This window comes from Bos grunniens, chromosome 4, assembly GCF_055505025.1.
Source record: "Bos grunniens cultivar Pamir isolate PY7600 chromosome 4, Bosgru_T2T1.0, whole genome shotgun sequence".
Lineage (NCBI taxonomy): Eukaryota > Metazoa > Chordata > Mammalia > Artiodactyla > Bovidae > Bos > Bos grunniens.
The window spans coordinates 35324657-35341360 of record NC_141168.1 but is presented as its reverse complement, the minus strand read 5'-3'; the positions used below and the strand labels follow the sequence as shown (position 1 = coordinate 35341360).

Genomic DNA, 16704 nt, shown 5'->3' with positions numbered 1-16704 from the left:
CTGATACAGTACGCTAACAAGACACTAGAAACAATCACCGTAATTTGAGGGTTCAGCATGCCTTTGACCATTTTCTTTCATTCCAAACAAAAAGCAGCACAAAGAATACAAAAAAAAAAAAAAAAGATTTAAGAGGCTTGACACTCTTCTTTACAAATTCAACCAAGACAAGTAATTCTTTTTCTTATAGACTATCAGAAAAAATTAATACCTTCCTGGAGAGTTGAGACATGTTTGTTTTACTGCTTTGATACATGACTTGGGGGAAAAACACGTTCTACTCCATGCTTTATTGTTAAACCTAACATCTGACTTTTGTTCTGCAGACACCCAGCACTTTCCCTGTTCCTGGATGCCAGAATACTTAGGAGACAATGTACTGCCCCAAGCCTCCTTGCTGGAGGTTATGGTGTCATTAGCACCTTCTGCTCCAGGCGCCCCTATTTAAAGAACTCCTGCAGCTCCTACAAGGATTCGTACCATTGACAGAATAGCAGCTAATTAGCTTTGGTGGTTTATCAGATGCCACTGAGGTCACTCACTTCTGTCCTCTTTGTGGAAAATATTCACAAAAGCAGGTGCCTTTTTCACTATGGCTCCTAGTGTAAATTCTAATTATGTTTTTTCTCACATTAAAACAATAATAACATTTCTTCCATCGCTGCTGTTACCTTCAAGCTGCTGGATATTTCAGATATATAGCTACTGTGCCTTACCTTTTCCCACCCTTCCTGGTTCATTTTTCAGACACACAGATGCTTTCATCAATGCTCTCTTAAAACCTGCTTGACTCTTTCCTTATCATTCATGTTATTCTTTTCAACACATGTATGGTTCTAGGTATTTCAGAAGGTTACTAAATATTTGAGCTGCTGTTTGAAGTTATATAATTGACAGAGACTTTACTAACTGTCAGAGTTTTCTAAGAGATGCAGGATACTTTTTCAAACAAGACTATAAATATGTATGTAGATTAATGGAGATTGTGTTATTTTTGTAATATAGAATGCTATTTTTTGTTTTTTCGAAAAAATAAAGATTTCTGCCCTCATTTAATTCATCTTTTGTTTACCTTTCTAAAATCATAATCTTCCCACTGCAGTACTTGTAGTTTTCCATTGCAAATTTAACAAATAGTGAGTATGCTTAGTAAATTCATGAAATTTTTAAATGTCCTCAAGAAAGTTGGATCCTTACACACTTTCCTTTTTAAAAATAATCAAAAAGATGATTATTTTCATCCATCTAAATGGAAATTAAGGCACTTAGGATATTAAAAATTTCAGAAATAAAATGGTAAGATTAAGTTCTTCTTACAGTGGAATGGGAGAAGAAACTGGCAACCCACTCCAGTATTCCTGCCTGGAGAATCCAATGGACAGAGGAGCCTGGCAGGCTACAGTTCATGGGGTCGCAAAAGAATCAGACATGACTTAGCAGCTAAACAACAGTTGAATGGAATATGTAAGAAAGTTCTGATAAATTTTTAGTATTGATTCATCTTTCTACAAATAATTTCACTAATGCTGTTTCCTTAGCAGATTTCAAAATGTATTGTACAAGAAAAAAAAAAAATCCCAAGAAAAATGGATTTTTTTTTTTTAGTTTGGTATGCAGTGGTCTACAGAGTTAAAGTCTTTAGCAGATAACTTAAAATTTGTTATCTGAAATGAAATCCTATAAACAAAGATTTTAAACCTGATAAAATTAACACAAACAGAGTATCAACTTTTGAAAAGAGGAAAGTCCAACATGAATACTCACCACTCAACTCTGGTATGGAGTCTAGATTCTGAGATTCATTCAGCTTTGCTTTGTTGAGAATAAATTTGCTGGTAACTGAGCATTTTAGAGCTTAAATAGTGAAAACTCTTAAGTGTAATGAGTCTCTGGCTGGGGAGAAATATCACCATTTCTAATAGTGCTGTTGTAGTAGAATAATACTTAATGATTATGTAAACTCCTAAAATGCTTTTGCAAATGTTTCACTCACTTAAATAAAAGAGTATACACTTTCTACCCTGACTTCTTTCTCTTGTTGGCTTAAATAATCATCTACCTTTTTACTTTATTCTGTATTAAGTAATAACAATCCCTATTTTATCAGGCAATGTGCAGCTCTTTTCCATGAAAAGAAATAACAAGGATATAACCAATAGAAAGGTATAAGAAAGGAAAAAACCAAACTTTTCAAATGAGCACCACAATATAAAACCATACCACTGTAATCGATTTTCATGTTTCCAGTGGAGTGTACAAATATTGAAAGTAAAAATAAATGAGTATACTAGTTGTTTCTTGCTCTGCTTTAATCCTGTTTTTTGTTTATGTATTCACCCATATTTATTTTCTTACCATCTGTATGACAAACTAAGATAGATCGTGCTGCTACTAGTTACAAATCACAAAATCTCAAAATTTAGCACAACACAATCTTATTTGTTATCCTGTGAAGTCTTTTGAAGTTCAGTGAAAGCATATAACTTACTAGTTTTTTCTTGTATCTACTTTTTAAATAGAATCTTTCCCATATAGGCTCATATAATTAAATCATGATTTAATTTTAAATTTTGACAATATATTGTACCCTTCAAGACAGAGGAATTCTGTCTTTTCAACTGTAATGATATAATTTGAAAGATTGTATTAATTAAATCTCTCAGAGTAAATGCAACTGATAATATTATTAAAGGCCTCTTTTTAAAAGTTATTTTAGGATTTTATTTTTTATATTTGTAATCTCTATAAAGTCAGATCCATAGGTGTATAAACAAGCAGTTAGTATTTCTTTTTATTCTTCAAATTACTTTGTATTGCAGAGTATTACAAAGAGCACAGTGTGATAAGCAGAATTCCTCTGTGATTTTGGGTCACTCTGTCTGATTCCTTCCCATTTTGATATGACCTAGTCTAAAATGAGAGACACATTCTTTAAAGTGGCTAATCTGTACAGTTTAAACAAAATCATTCAGCTATCAGTCTTCTCTCTTTACTTTTGGGTTGTAAATTACAGGTTGAATTTACCAGGAGTCACAGTATTTGATTTACAGAAAGAAACAAAGGAGGCCTCTTTGATTGCAACCTCTTTTACCATTTATATCTTGGTTTATCAAAATTGAAGGTGACATTGCTGATTATATTACTCCAAGAAAGGGACCGCTGGTCATGAGTTGAACTTTTTCACCAAGCACATGAAATCTTTGCATATAGAAAATAATGCCTTTCTATTCTTGAAAGGTAAGGAAGGATTGAGGCATAAATATTGTAATAGAATATCCTGACCAAATTCATCTGGATGTTGCAAAGGTTTTTCATTTCTTTCTCTTGCAGTTGAGCCTGTTTTTTCAAGAAGAGCATGTACAGAGCCACCCCCAAGCATATCAGCACTGCCTGGTTTTCCCTTAGCTGTCAATTAGACTACAGTGCTATATCAAATTGAGTTGTCAGAGGTCCTGGCTCTGGCTGAGTCTTGCAAGCTAGTTGGATAGTTTGATTTGCCTAGTTAAGGTTATAAAATGTCCATTTCCACAGAGCCAAACCAATAGTATGACTATTTGTCACATGAAAATTTTTATCTCATTTGCTTATTTATTCCTTAGATATTACATGAATAATACACAATGCCTACCTTTAGGAGACTTCAAAGCTACTGGTTGAGGGAGTAGATACATGTAGTGGTGGTTTAGTAGCTAAGTCATGTCCCACCCTTGTGACCCCTAGGACTATATCTCATCAGGCTCCTCTGTCCATGGGGACTGGACAGAATACTGGAATGGGTTGCCACTTCCTTCTCCATGATACATGTAAGAATCATAATAGCTGTTTGAACTATAGTATAGAATAGGAGTGATTCATTCATTGAGACAAGCTGGAGCTTGCTTAGGATATTAGTTTTGTTTATTGCTGCCTAGCATGTCACAGGAAATTAGCAGGTTAAAACAATAACCATTATTTCACAGTTCTCTGGGCTTGACATTCCAGTGGGTTTGCCTGGATTTCATGTTCTGGGTCTCACAAGGCTGGCATCAAGATGTCAGCTAAGTTCAGCTCTTATCTGATGGATCTGAGGAAGAAGGATCTGCTTCCATGCCAACTCAGGTTGTTGGCTGAACCCAGTTCTCTGTGGTCATAGGTCTAAGCTCCTAGTTTCCTGGCTGGCTGTCAGCCTGGGGGCCACTGATTGCTCCAGAGGCCATCTGCCTTCTTTATCATTGGGTCTCCTTCATCTTCAAATCTGGCAATGGCATTTAAAGTCCTTATGCTACTTACATCTCTGACTTTTCCCTTTTGCTACCAGCCAGAAGAACTCATTGGGCATGACTGAGCGACTTCACTTTCACTTTTCACTTTCATGCATTGGAGAAGGAAATGGCAACCCACTCCAGTGTTCTTGCCTGGAGAATCCCCGCGACAGGGAGCCTGGTGGGCTGCAGTCCATGGGGTAACACAGAGTAGGACATGACTGAAGTGACTTAGCAGCAGCAGCAGCAGCAGAAAAACTCATTACTTTTTAAGAGCTCATATAATTAGATTAAACCTACCTACATGATCTCTTATTTTAAAATGAACTGATTAGTAATCTTAATTATAAGGGCAAAATCCCTTTGGCCACTTAAAGTAACATAATCATTGGAGTAACATCAGGAGGCAAAGGTCATGTGGGCCATTCTAGAATTCTGCACACTAAGTTCAAGAAGTCTTTTTATAGATCTAAGGTTGAACCCAGCATTTGAGAGAGGAAGGACAGAGACAACGGGACATTAAAGTTTATGTCATATTGTGAAGACAACTGGGAAAGTCGAGTGTGCTTGTATCAAAAAAGTCAGGTGATACTCATCTTGGATTCTTATGGGGTAATATTGTGCAGTTTTATAGATTTTGATTCCTGTGCAGCTAAGTGCAAATACCATATGGCAGACTGTGTAATAGATGTATCAAGAGAAGGATACAATAAGACATAGAGAATGAGCACAGAAAAGGGGCATCTTACTCAACTCTCAGCAGATGGAGGTATTCAGAAAGATTTCCATGAAGAAACTTGAACTGAGTTTTTAAAAATAGGCCTATTTTCCAGGTAAGTGGGTGGCGATAATGAATGGACCATGAAGAAAAAACCAAAATATCAAAGAGGGAAGAAAGTGGTATGTGCATAAGAAAGAATATGTTTCAATATTAAACTGAGGAGATCAGTTTGTATATGTTCAATTGGAGGTGTTTGAAATGAATAGAGATGCCGGCAATGGCACCCCACTGCAGTACTCTTGCCTGGAAAATCCCATGGACGGAGGAGCCTGGTAGGCTGCAGTCCATGGGGTCGCACAGAGTCGGACACGACTGAAGCGACTTAGCAGCAGCAGCAGCAGCAGCAGTCACTTAGACTTCTTTGTCTGAAGTTTGGAGGTAGTACTGGCTAAATATAAAGATATGAGCGTCACTTGTATATTGGTAGTATTTAAAGTCAGGGGCTTGAAAGAGTCATCCCAAAGGAGAACGTACAGGTATAGGAGTCAAAATCAACGCACTGTAGTAAAGGATTAATGGGAAGTGATAGAGTAGAAAATATGAGTGGAGACTACTCTTTCAAGAAGCTTGGCTTAGAGGAAAATACGCGCTATAATATTAAAGAATGATGTATCTTCTCAAACAGGGCTTTCTCAACAGCCAGTAGACATTTGGGGAGGCATAACTTTGTTATGGGGGGCTGTTCTGTGCATTGTAAGATATTTAACAGCCATCCCTGAGCTCTGCCCACTGGATGCCAGCAGCATATTTGTGACGATCAGAATATCTCGTGACAATCAGAATATCTCCAAGCACTGCCAAATACCTTTGAGGGCAAATTTATCCCCAGTTGAGAACCATTGCTTTAGAAGGCATTCATTTAAAATAAGCAATCAGTAAGTATAAATGCAATTAGAAGAGGATGAGATTGAATATTAAGAGATCCATTGGGGAAAGAAAAACAGTCTGTTGATGGGTTCGTTGGGAATACAAACATTTAAAGATGGAGGAAAATTTGGAGAGTAACACTGTTTACAGGATTTGGAGGAAAACTGAAAGAAGCTGCCAGCCAATGATATCATAGCCTGTGATATTCTCATTATCAGATATTTTTTTAATGAAAACAATTGTCTCTGTTGCTAGCTGAAGACAGTTCTCCCACTTGAGTCCTGGATTCCCATTGTTCTCACTTCCTTGAGATCATTGCTTTAGCAATACTCTCTTACTCTTCCTCAGCAACAAATTGTCCCTCTCTATGGATTATTTCTGTAATAAAAATAATTCAAGATTCTGTGAAAAAAGCTCTTGAACTCACAGACACAAAAGGTAATGTGCGTTACTTTCTTATTGCTGCTGTAACAAATTACCCCAAATTTAGTGTTTGCTGCTACTGCTAAGCCGCTTCAGTCGTGTCCAACTCTGTGCGACCCCATAGACGGCAGCCCACCAGGCTTCCACGTCCCTCGGATTCTCAGGGCAAGAACACTGGAGTGGGTTGCCATTTCCTTCTCCGATGCATGAAAGTGAAAAGTGAAAGTGAAGTCAGTCATGTCCGACTCTTAGCAACCCCATGGACTACAGCCTACCAGGCTCCTCCGTCCAAGGGATTTTCCAGGCAAAAGTACTGGATTGGGCTGCCATTGCCTTCTCCGAATTTAGTGTTTAAAACAATGCAAATTTACTTTCTTACAGTTTTCAAGGCCTAAAGTCTGAAATGAGCAATATGCGGTTAAAATCAATGTGCTGTGCTCTTCTGAAGGCTCTAGGGCACAATTTGTTCCCTTGTCTTTTCCAGCTTCCAGAGTAGCTGGAAGTAGCTGGCCTACATCTCTTGGCTCATGATCCCTTGTCTGTCTTTAAAGTGCATCACTTCAACCTCTGCTTCCATCATCCCATCTCTTTCTTATGACTTTGACTTTTGTTCCTCTGTCTTAGAGGGATCTTTGTGATTACACTGGGTCCAAGTAGATAATCTAGGATAATCTTCTCATCTCAAGGTCTTTAACTTTATCACATCTCCAAATTCCTTTTTGCCATGTAAGGTAACATACTAAGAGTTGCCAAGTGTTAAGATGTGGACATATTTGGGTGGTCCTACTCTTTAGTGAAAGAAAGACTGTGAAGCTATGATAAGAATTACTGTAGGTTAGATACAGGGAATGGAAGAGGAAGAATTATATTTTCTCTGAAAGTAAATCAAATTGGTCATGATATGTGAAATAAAAGAGATCAGCCTATCCATCTGTTGCTTGACTCTCAAGATTGTTCCAGAATAGGACCCATGCCCTAAAGGAAGGGGTAATAAATCCATGGTGGTAGCTAATGTTCACTCCATTTCATTCTCATTTTTATCAATCTACTAGAAAATTAGCAGTTTCGTTTCTGGTGCATTTGGAGGCCATCAGGTATTTTTTAAATGCAGCCTCTCAAGAAAATGAAGTTTCATCAGAACCATCTGCAAGTCTACATTCCCAAGGAAGCTGGGTGGCAGACCCAACCTGCTTAGGATACACATTCCATGCAAATGTGTTAGGGCCCAAATGCTACTGATCTGAGATGGTCAATGGAGGTTGCATTATGGCTGTGCCTTCTATCATTAGCAATATGAAATTTTCAATCTGTTTACTTTCTCTTGTCACCTGAGATCATTTTCATAATAAGCTACACAGAACACCTTCTACTAAGCACTGACTCTGGAAAGGGAACGATTGTAACCAGAAGTGGGTGTTGATGCCTAATACATGTAAATGTAGCAAAAAACCATTAGACAATGAAACTTAGCTCCCAGATGGTACTACCATCTGGAACATAAATCCATGAAGGTACTTCTGTAGTATTTTTGTAATGAAAAATCAGGCCTTACTGAGAATTTTTAATGGCCACTTATGAAGTTCACTGTTAGCGTTAGTGTTGATAAATGACAATTATGCATGTATGTATAAACTTGCATTCATCAAGGTGGGATCTGGAAGCGTTGGGCCTCTGTTAAATAAAGAGTGTGTTCTAAACTAATTGGTCTCCGGGAGAATGCACGCAGCTGGTTTAGTAACCGGGGTGTGAAACATTTTAATTCCATCTAAGTGCAGAAAACAGCATTTGTCTATTAGGACTTTTCTTCTTGTTTTCCATTTAAATCCCTCACAAATATTAACTAAGTACTTTACTTAATTCTCTCTTACATTCTCATTTCACAGCTAGATGAATAAGAGAAAGACAATTAGTGATTTATTTGCAGCTTTAAAGTAAATAACAAATGGAGTCTCCTTGCTGTAATATGATTTTCTCTAAAGCAGATAGGAAAATGAAGATGGCCTTGTCTGAACACTGTTTAAGAAGTGTCCTTCTTAATGTCATTACCTTATCTGTAATATGCATCTGTAACATCCCTCAGACAGTACTGTAATAATGGCTCTTTCCACTGATTATTTTCATGAAAACTCCCCAATATATACTCATAACCTTCCTTTTTGAAAAAAAAAAAAAAAATCAAGTGACTTCTACATAAAAACTTAATTTTCTGTAGATATTTATAGAAATTGTATTCTTTTATGGATATTTAAAAGGTCACAGCCACAACAAGCCTATCTATATGCTACAACTTTATTTACATATTTATGTACTTTTTAACATTGAATTGGTTCCAGTGTTGCTGTTTTCTACAGGATGAGAGTTGAAGAACTTTAGGGCTGAATTTCAATGTGATCTGCCTGAGAAATGAGCAATAAACAGCAGACAGATTGATTTCCTAGAAACCTGTCATAATGAGATTGCACAGGATATAGGCCCAGCTTCAGGCTTATTCTTCATTGATCCCTGACTGAAAGCTAGAATACAGCTGACCATGAAATCTTACTTGTTTGCATATTAGAGCCCACTTGGGAAACGTGGCCCCTGGATGATAATGACAAATTCTGGAAAAATCTTTATGTTCATGGCATGTATAGATACACACACACATACACACACACAAAATGTGCCTCTTATCTTCAAAGTTCCCCTCCCCACCTTAGGTCCCTATATTTGAAAACTAAATTGAAAACTTACTAACTTTTGATCCATTATGCATTTTATTGGTATAAATTCCTCAAATGCCAAGCCTGAGTAATTCACAAAACAGAGATGAATTGGATTCTCTCATTTGTGAAGCTCGGCACTTCATCTTTGTCATACCTATAATGGAATAGGTTTAGTTATTAGCTGAATATAATCTTATAAAGATGTGTATTTGAAAGTAAAATGGAATTCCTGTTTTCATCCATGAGTGGCATATTTAAATTCTGTTCACAGTGAAGTGCTACATATAATTTCATTTTAGAATTTTAAACGTCTTTAGTTGATGCTTAGCTTTTTAGCATTAAATATGTCCTGCGTGTTCATTCTTAGCTCCCTGGTGCCAGAAAACTTCAACAAAGGGATATGGGAGAGTCTAACAACACTAATATTGTTAGGGAAATCATCATTAGTCAGTGCCCTTTCAGCAGAAGAGGATTGGGAACTCAAGTCCCATTTCCGTTTCTGTCTGTTTTTAACTGCCAGATGCATAGGATATTTCCCCAGAAAGGTTCAGTGGACTATGACAGAGTCAAAAACCAAATTAGCAGCCCTGGACTGTCTCCATGAACTGGTGTGAAATATAGATCAGCACAAATGTCTCCCCTCTTCTCTGTTAGACCAATTGTTTGTATTTTTCTGATAAAAACAATTATAAATCTGATATGAGTCTGCTAAACTGAAAACTACCAAAATAACTGCATGATGCCAGTGTTGGTATTACTTAAATCAGAGGCTGAAAATCTATATTCTGGTTCATAAAAACCAGAAAGTAACAACACTGAATTTTTAGGTCCTATTACTAGTATAAAAATATCACACTTGGCATTTTGGTTCATTATACAGATTAAGAATATTGGTTGAGAATTGCTCTGAAATCTGAAATTATGACCAGTCACTTATCCTTGATGATAGAGGATATTGTAAAGTTTCACTTCATATGCTGACTATTGAGCTTTAGATCCCTAGAGTGACTTACTATCTGAAATGGTTTCCTTTTCATAATAACAAGATTGATACTCCTTCCATAATTGTGTATGATAATTGGTATACATAGTACTTCTCTTCCTAAGAAACACTCATGCAATCACAAAATAATAAAGCTCAGACCTTGCTTTGCACCATTTTACCATTACCACTGTCAGCTATATCTACTCAAAAGAAAGGGATTAAAATGTTATTTGCATTGTTAAGTGAGTTAAATTTTAGCTAACTAAGAATATCCAGAAGTCTGGGACATTTATCCCTGAAGTCTCCAACTTCCTTTTCCACTTAACTAACACGCACTTTAATGTAAGTGCATTCCATGTGCCCTGCCAATCTGTCTTTTCTCTAGGTAAGCTAATGCCAACTTTTAAAATACAGATTAAGAAGGTTTATATCCTAGCTCTAAAAACCTAATAATTTAACATAATTTTGTCAAATTTAACCATGCGAAGGCTATTCTTTCCATCATAGGCTATTCCTTTCACATGTCTCATCAAATTTCCATAAACTTTTAAAATAGAGAGTGTGGTTGTTCTTGGTGATGTTGGTTGTTTGCTTTTGCTTTCAGAATAATGGTAAATAGAAATGAGAAGCAACTCGATGACCTTTACTTCCCTTCCACAGCCTAGTGAGTTTAGAGTTGATGATTCTGTAAGAATTAATAAATTTGTCTAGAAAAGGCATAAAATGGAACTATCATAGTAGACAAGAGGGAATAGAGAAGGATGGATGTCATGGTAACTCAATACATCTGTTATAATATCATAAATATACTATTATATGACTATGTAATATACTATATAATTAATTGATGTAGTTAATTACATACAATTTACTAATTACATACTACATATGTAATATAGAATGTAGTTAAAATGCATCCAACTTTCCTTTTGATTGAATTCATGTTGTTGGTAATGCCTCGAAGTTGCTTAAACTTCAATGCATTACCTCACAATGTATAAGTTGGTCACAGAGTTTAATAATTTCCTGCATATGTTCCATTAACTTAAAAAAAGGAAAATTGTGTGTGTGTGTGTAACATCAAAACCATAAGAAATTATAAGTGAACCATCAATTAATAAACATGGAAGGCATTGGATTTGGTTAATATGCTGATATAATTTTAATGTAAATAACTGCCACAATGAACTACAGGCAAACTGTACTTAATGCTACATGTATGTATACACATTATATATCAATCATGTGAATAAAGTAGTTTTTGATTGTGCTGCTATATTTTAATATGATAGGAAAGACTGTTTTTGATTGTGCTGCTATATTTTAATATGATAGGAAAGACTATGTTTCTTCATCTATTAGCAGTACTCCTTGAGAATCTACTAGGAATTTAGTATCTTTTTAGCCTCACTATTAACCTATCCTCAAATTAAAGATATCATTCTTTTTCTCATATTATAAATCCTCAAAATAAAGATAAATCACTGGGCAGATGTACAAATAATAATAATGTATTGTGATCTTGACTGGGATTATACATTCCTCCAAATGTTTAATTGGAGGAAAAAATTATTTTTAGAAATCTTCAAATTAAGCCTAAATAGAAAATACATGCTTGGAATATATTGACACCACAGAAATGGAATCACTTTGATACTGCAAGGTATACCTTTTTTGACTTGGGTAGCATTCTAATAATGAGTGTCCAGAAATTTGAGCTCTTTGCTGTCACCATCTGTCCACTTCATTCAGAGTCAAGCTATTTAATCTCTCTGAGACTTTAATTCACTATGACCTCACAATCACCATCCTCAGGGACTATGTCATGAGGAGACTAAGGATGACAAGATAACATTAGTCTTTCAAAAGTTAACCCTATTGGATAGGATACTGAATTTTGCTTTCAATTATAAAATATCAGAGCCCATGTCAAATATTCTTTGCAATACTTTTTAAAATGAGTAAAGTATTAGAGCGAGTTGTAGTAATATGGTAATATTCAGTAAAACAAAGTGTAGGGAAAGAAATCACATACCTTCACCAGGGTGGGCAATCACAAATGGTAAAATCTTCAACAAAGCAACAGTTAGACTAGAAGAATAAATATGTGTCGTGTGCCGAGTATTTCCTCAGTTAACCCTCACTATATTACTATATTTATTACCCTATTTTAGAAATAAGGAAAACTAAATTCAGATAGGTGATATAATTTACATGAGATTGTAGTGCTGCCGGGTGGCAAGTGGGTGGGAGGTCTTGCTAAAAGGAGTATGTCAGTATAGTGTGACCTCAGGGATGAGTGGAAAGCAGGCCAGGGAAAAAGGCCTCTCAGAAGAGAGAGTACCTGGAGTAAAAGAGTCCATTGAGTCACAGTGGAAAGTACATGGATTTTACAATAACACTGTGCTTGTAGCAAATCCCTGTCATCAGCTTGTGATCATGGGCAATTTATTTTATCAGGACTCAAGTTCTTGTAAAATAGCAATAATAACATATTTCTCATAGGATTATTGTGAAGCTTGAAATACATATACGGAGAGACTCACACAGACACTGGTACCGACAGACACACACAGTTTGTTTTTTATTTATTTGATTTTTTTTTTTTCTTAACTTCATGGAGGAAGCTTGGAATCTATTGAAAAGTTCAAGCTTTAGAACAACCATAACTAGACTCTGCAAACTAGACTCCTAAAACTTAGGAATCACAAGGATACAGAATGCTGTGAACAATGGGAAATCCAAAACTGGCTCTAATTTTATAATTATATTGTTTGTGAAGACAAATGGTGACGCAGGAAAGACACTCAGAAAAAGCTACAGCTGTGAACCTGGGAATCAACATAAGGCTGAAATCCACAAGGTTGAAATTACAAAATCCTTTGTAAGAGTTGATGAAGGATTTTTAATAAAACTAAAAATCAAAACCCAAGAGAAATCCATATGTGAAAATGTAGATGATGATAGTTAGGAGTTCCCTGATAGCAAGGATGGCTGGATCCTGACCCGGAAAGCCTTCCAATCACAATCAGCCTGGAGTCCAGCCTGCATGAGGCCAGCATGCAGCCCCCAGGTTTGCATGGAAGCAGTGCTGAGGTTCAGATGAGAGCACCCAGGGATGGAGGAAACTGGGCTCTGAGGTACATGTGAGACCTGGGTATGGAGCATGTGATGGAGCTGGTGGTTCATAGAATGCAATCCTAAGCAACAATCAAGTGAAGTGAAGGTCGCTCAGTTGCGTCCGACTCTTTGGGACCCCACGGACTATATATACAGTCCATGGAATTCTCCAAGCCAGAATACTGGAGTGGGTAGCCTTTCTCTTCTCCAGGGGATCTTCCCAACCCAGGGATCTAACCCAGGTATCCCACATTGCAGGTGGATTCTTTACCAGCTGAGCCACAAGGGAAGCCCAAGCAACAATGGGTTGTGCTTAATTTAAAGGACTGAGCCTTCCATGGCTGCTCTTATGGGGAATAATATATCTGTTGACAGCAATGAAAAGCATCATTTTTGGAAGGCATTCATGTCAGTTTCATGATGCAGGGGAGCTGCAGTTTCTCTGACTGAAAGAGACTCTCCACCATGATGCTTCGGCTGAGTGTTTCTAACCACTCAGCTTGCTGCTCCAGTGCCATCTTCTTTTAAGGGCCTCCTGTGACCAGTATACATAATAGTTCTTCCTCCATGCTCAGTTATTTTTGCGTCAGGATAGCAAATGTCACTCAATACCAACTCATGCTTAGAAGTAATGTAATTTCTGTTTATGTCATAATTAACCTGCTGCTATGTCGCTTCAGTCGTGTCCGACTCTGTGCTACCCCATAGACGGCAGCCCACCAGGCTCCGCCATCCCTGGGATTCTCCAGGCAAGAACACTGGAGTGGGTTGCCATTTCCTTCTCCAATGCATGAAAGTGAAAAGTGAAAGTGAAGTTGCTCAGTTGTGGCCAACTCTTCGTGACCCCATGGACTGCAGCCTACCAGGCTCCTCCTCCCTCCAGGGGATTTTCCAGGCAAGAGTGCTGGAGTGGGTTGCCATTGCCTTCTCCATAATTAACCTAGCTTCCTTTATGCTTAACCTATGCAGTGGTTAATTAAAAAAAAAAAAAAACTTTTAATCTAACCAAAAATATTTTTTGAATTTAGTAATTTTAACAATGTGGAGGGATATTCAGCTTTTATGGCTAGAAGTGCCCAGTCTTCAACTAATTTTCCCTAACTCTGCTTCCCTTCCCTATCCCTGGGTATATTGGGGGAAGGAGGAGGCTTTGTGACCATATCATGAGAAGGAAGATTCAGTATTCCCAGAAGGAGTTCTCAGGTCTTTGGGACCTCAAGGTATTATTCTTTATTTGACAAGTTGATGCCCATCCTGTATTTACACTTGACTGAAAGCTGTAGTCATGTAACTAGTGATGTGGCTTAATGATGCTCTTTGCCATGACCCACTCATCTCAGTGGTCCCTTCACTATGGCACTCCATGGTTTTGTTGCATCTTGTTGTTAACCCTAGCTTGGGTGATGCCCAGTTCTTTCTATGAAGCCACTGTCCCAGCTATTTTTCGTGGTGTCCTCCACCCACAGATTCACTGGCCATTGCTTCTAGGTGGGTGCTATGGATGCCATATGGGAATGGAGGTCTCCCTGTGCCTGACTGTTCTACTCTGCCAAGTTCACATGAGGGCATCAGAGTGCACTGGGGGTCATTTGAGGTTGGCTTCTCTTCAAAGTCCTTAATGAGGAATAGAAACAGGAGAGTTCTGTGCCCTTGCTGCTTCCCCAGCTGTCTGACACCCCCTAACCACTATCTCCCCACCCCAACATTGGTGATCTTTATGTAGTTTCTCCAGGGAAAGAGGGTGGGGGAGTTAAGATCATATGCTTCTCTATACATAGTCTCATTCTAGCCCTTGTCAATCAGGACCTCTGTCATCTGCTCACCTCTGGGCTTTCATTTTTGATCATAAAGGACCTGGCTTTAGCTACCCTAACTGAGCACTGTACATTTCATTCTTTGAGAACTATTGCTATAAGAAATGCCAATTCCTTGTTGACGTTTTTGCTCAGAAAAGTCTTAGGTGCAGAAAGGCAAAGGTGGGACTAAAAGGGATTAAGAGTTTCTAAATATTATGCTCTTAAGAACATGTAGCCTATTCCATAGCAAGCAGTATGTGAGATCTTTATACAGACTCTACTTAAGGGAAGAGGAAATGACAGAGCAGCACCCTGAGTGTATCAGTCCCTTGACAAATGTTAGTTTATCTGTTCCCCTGATACACTAGAATATATTCCTATGTATTTATGTAAGTTTCTAAATATTATGCCCTTAAGATGGAGAAGGAAATGGCAACCCACTCCAGTATTCTTGCCTGGAGAATCCCATGGACGGAGAAGCCTGGTAGGCTACAGTCCATAGGGTCGCAAAGAGTCGGACACGACTGAACGACTTCACTTTCACTTTCACGCCCTTAAGAAGCAAGAGGTAATTACATTTCTATTTTCTTCAATTACACCCAGGGTGCTGCTCTGTCATTTCCTCTTCCCTTAAGTAGAGTCTGCATAAAGATTTCACATACTGCTTGCTATGGAATAGGCTACATGTTATATCCCTTTAAAATTTTATTTGTATCTGAAAATTTGAATAACTTTTAAAAATGTCAAAGCCTTTTAATTTACATTTCCCTATGAGATCCTCACAGTAGCCCTGTTGGTGTGGAAGAAGCTTGTTGGTAGATCTGTTTTAGAAGTAGAAGCTGAGGTTCCCAGAATTTAAATGGCTGGTTCCAATGTCAAATAACAGAGCATGGTGGATGAGAAATAAATTGCAAGGAGGGAATGTCATCTTGCCCTTCTCTTCCAAGCTTCTTCGTGTTCTTATAGCATTAGAGTAAGTGATGGAATGTTTAATGTGCCATTAAAGAATCTGCCTGCAATGTGGGAGACCTGAGTTCAATCCCTGGGTTGAAGGTTTGAACCCTCAACTTTATCCCCTGCAGAAGGGAAAGGCTATCCACTCCAGTATCCTGGCCTGGAGAATTCCATGAACTGTGTAGTCCATGGGGTCACAAAGAGTCGGAGACGACTGAGCAACTTTCACTTTTCACTTTCATTTTTTATCTAAGTTGTGTAGTATTGTGGCAATAATGTTGCCGAATGCTAATCTTAGTACATATCTGACCAATTTACTTAAATTTGGTTAAAATTAAGGACAGAAGAGACAAAATATTATAGAGTTCCCATGAAATCAAATTCTGTTACCTCAAACCATACACTGATAAATGCCATTAAATGGTTTTAGGAGGATGCAAAATGCAATAAGTTTTCAAAGGTGAACATTTATCATCCTAAGAAATGCTCCTTAATTCCACTAGAAAAGAATGTAGTTTTCAGAAAACAGTTGCTTTATGAATGTTAATCTTTATTTCTGTGAGGCCTCAGCTATATGTTGTTGAGTGCATACAACCTAGGGAGAAATTATCTCATCTGTGTTAATAGTTCCTATCGGAGAAGGCAATGGCACCCCACTCCAGCACTCTTGCCTGGAAAAGCCCATGGACGAAGGAGCCTGGTGGACCACAGTCCATGGGGTCGCTAAGAGTCGGACACGACTGAACGACTTCACTTTCACTTTTCACTTTCATGCATTGGAGAAGGAAATGGCAACCCACTCCAGTGTTCTTGCCTGGAGAATCCCAGGGAC

General features: G+C 37.7%; 1 protein-coding gene and 1 long non-coding RNA gene across 3 annotated transcripts in view; both read left to right on the top strand.

Annotated features, from left to right (window-relative positions):
* The window catches only part of LOC147373928 (uncharacterized), a 120498-nt gene extending 108702 nt beyond the window's left edge, over positions 1–11796 (top strand). Inside the window, exon 3 of the long non-coding RNA XR_015162219.1 lies at positions 327–11796. This is a non-coding gene — a long non-coding RNA (uncharacterized LOC147373928). The remainder of the gene's footprint in view (positions 1–326) is intronic.
* The window catches only part of KCND2 (potassium voltage-gated channel subfamily D member 2), a 568410-nt gene that overhangs the window by 223258 nt on the left and 328448 nt on the right, over positions 1–16704 (top strand). The gene's annotated exons all lie outside the window — the stretch shown is intronic.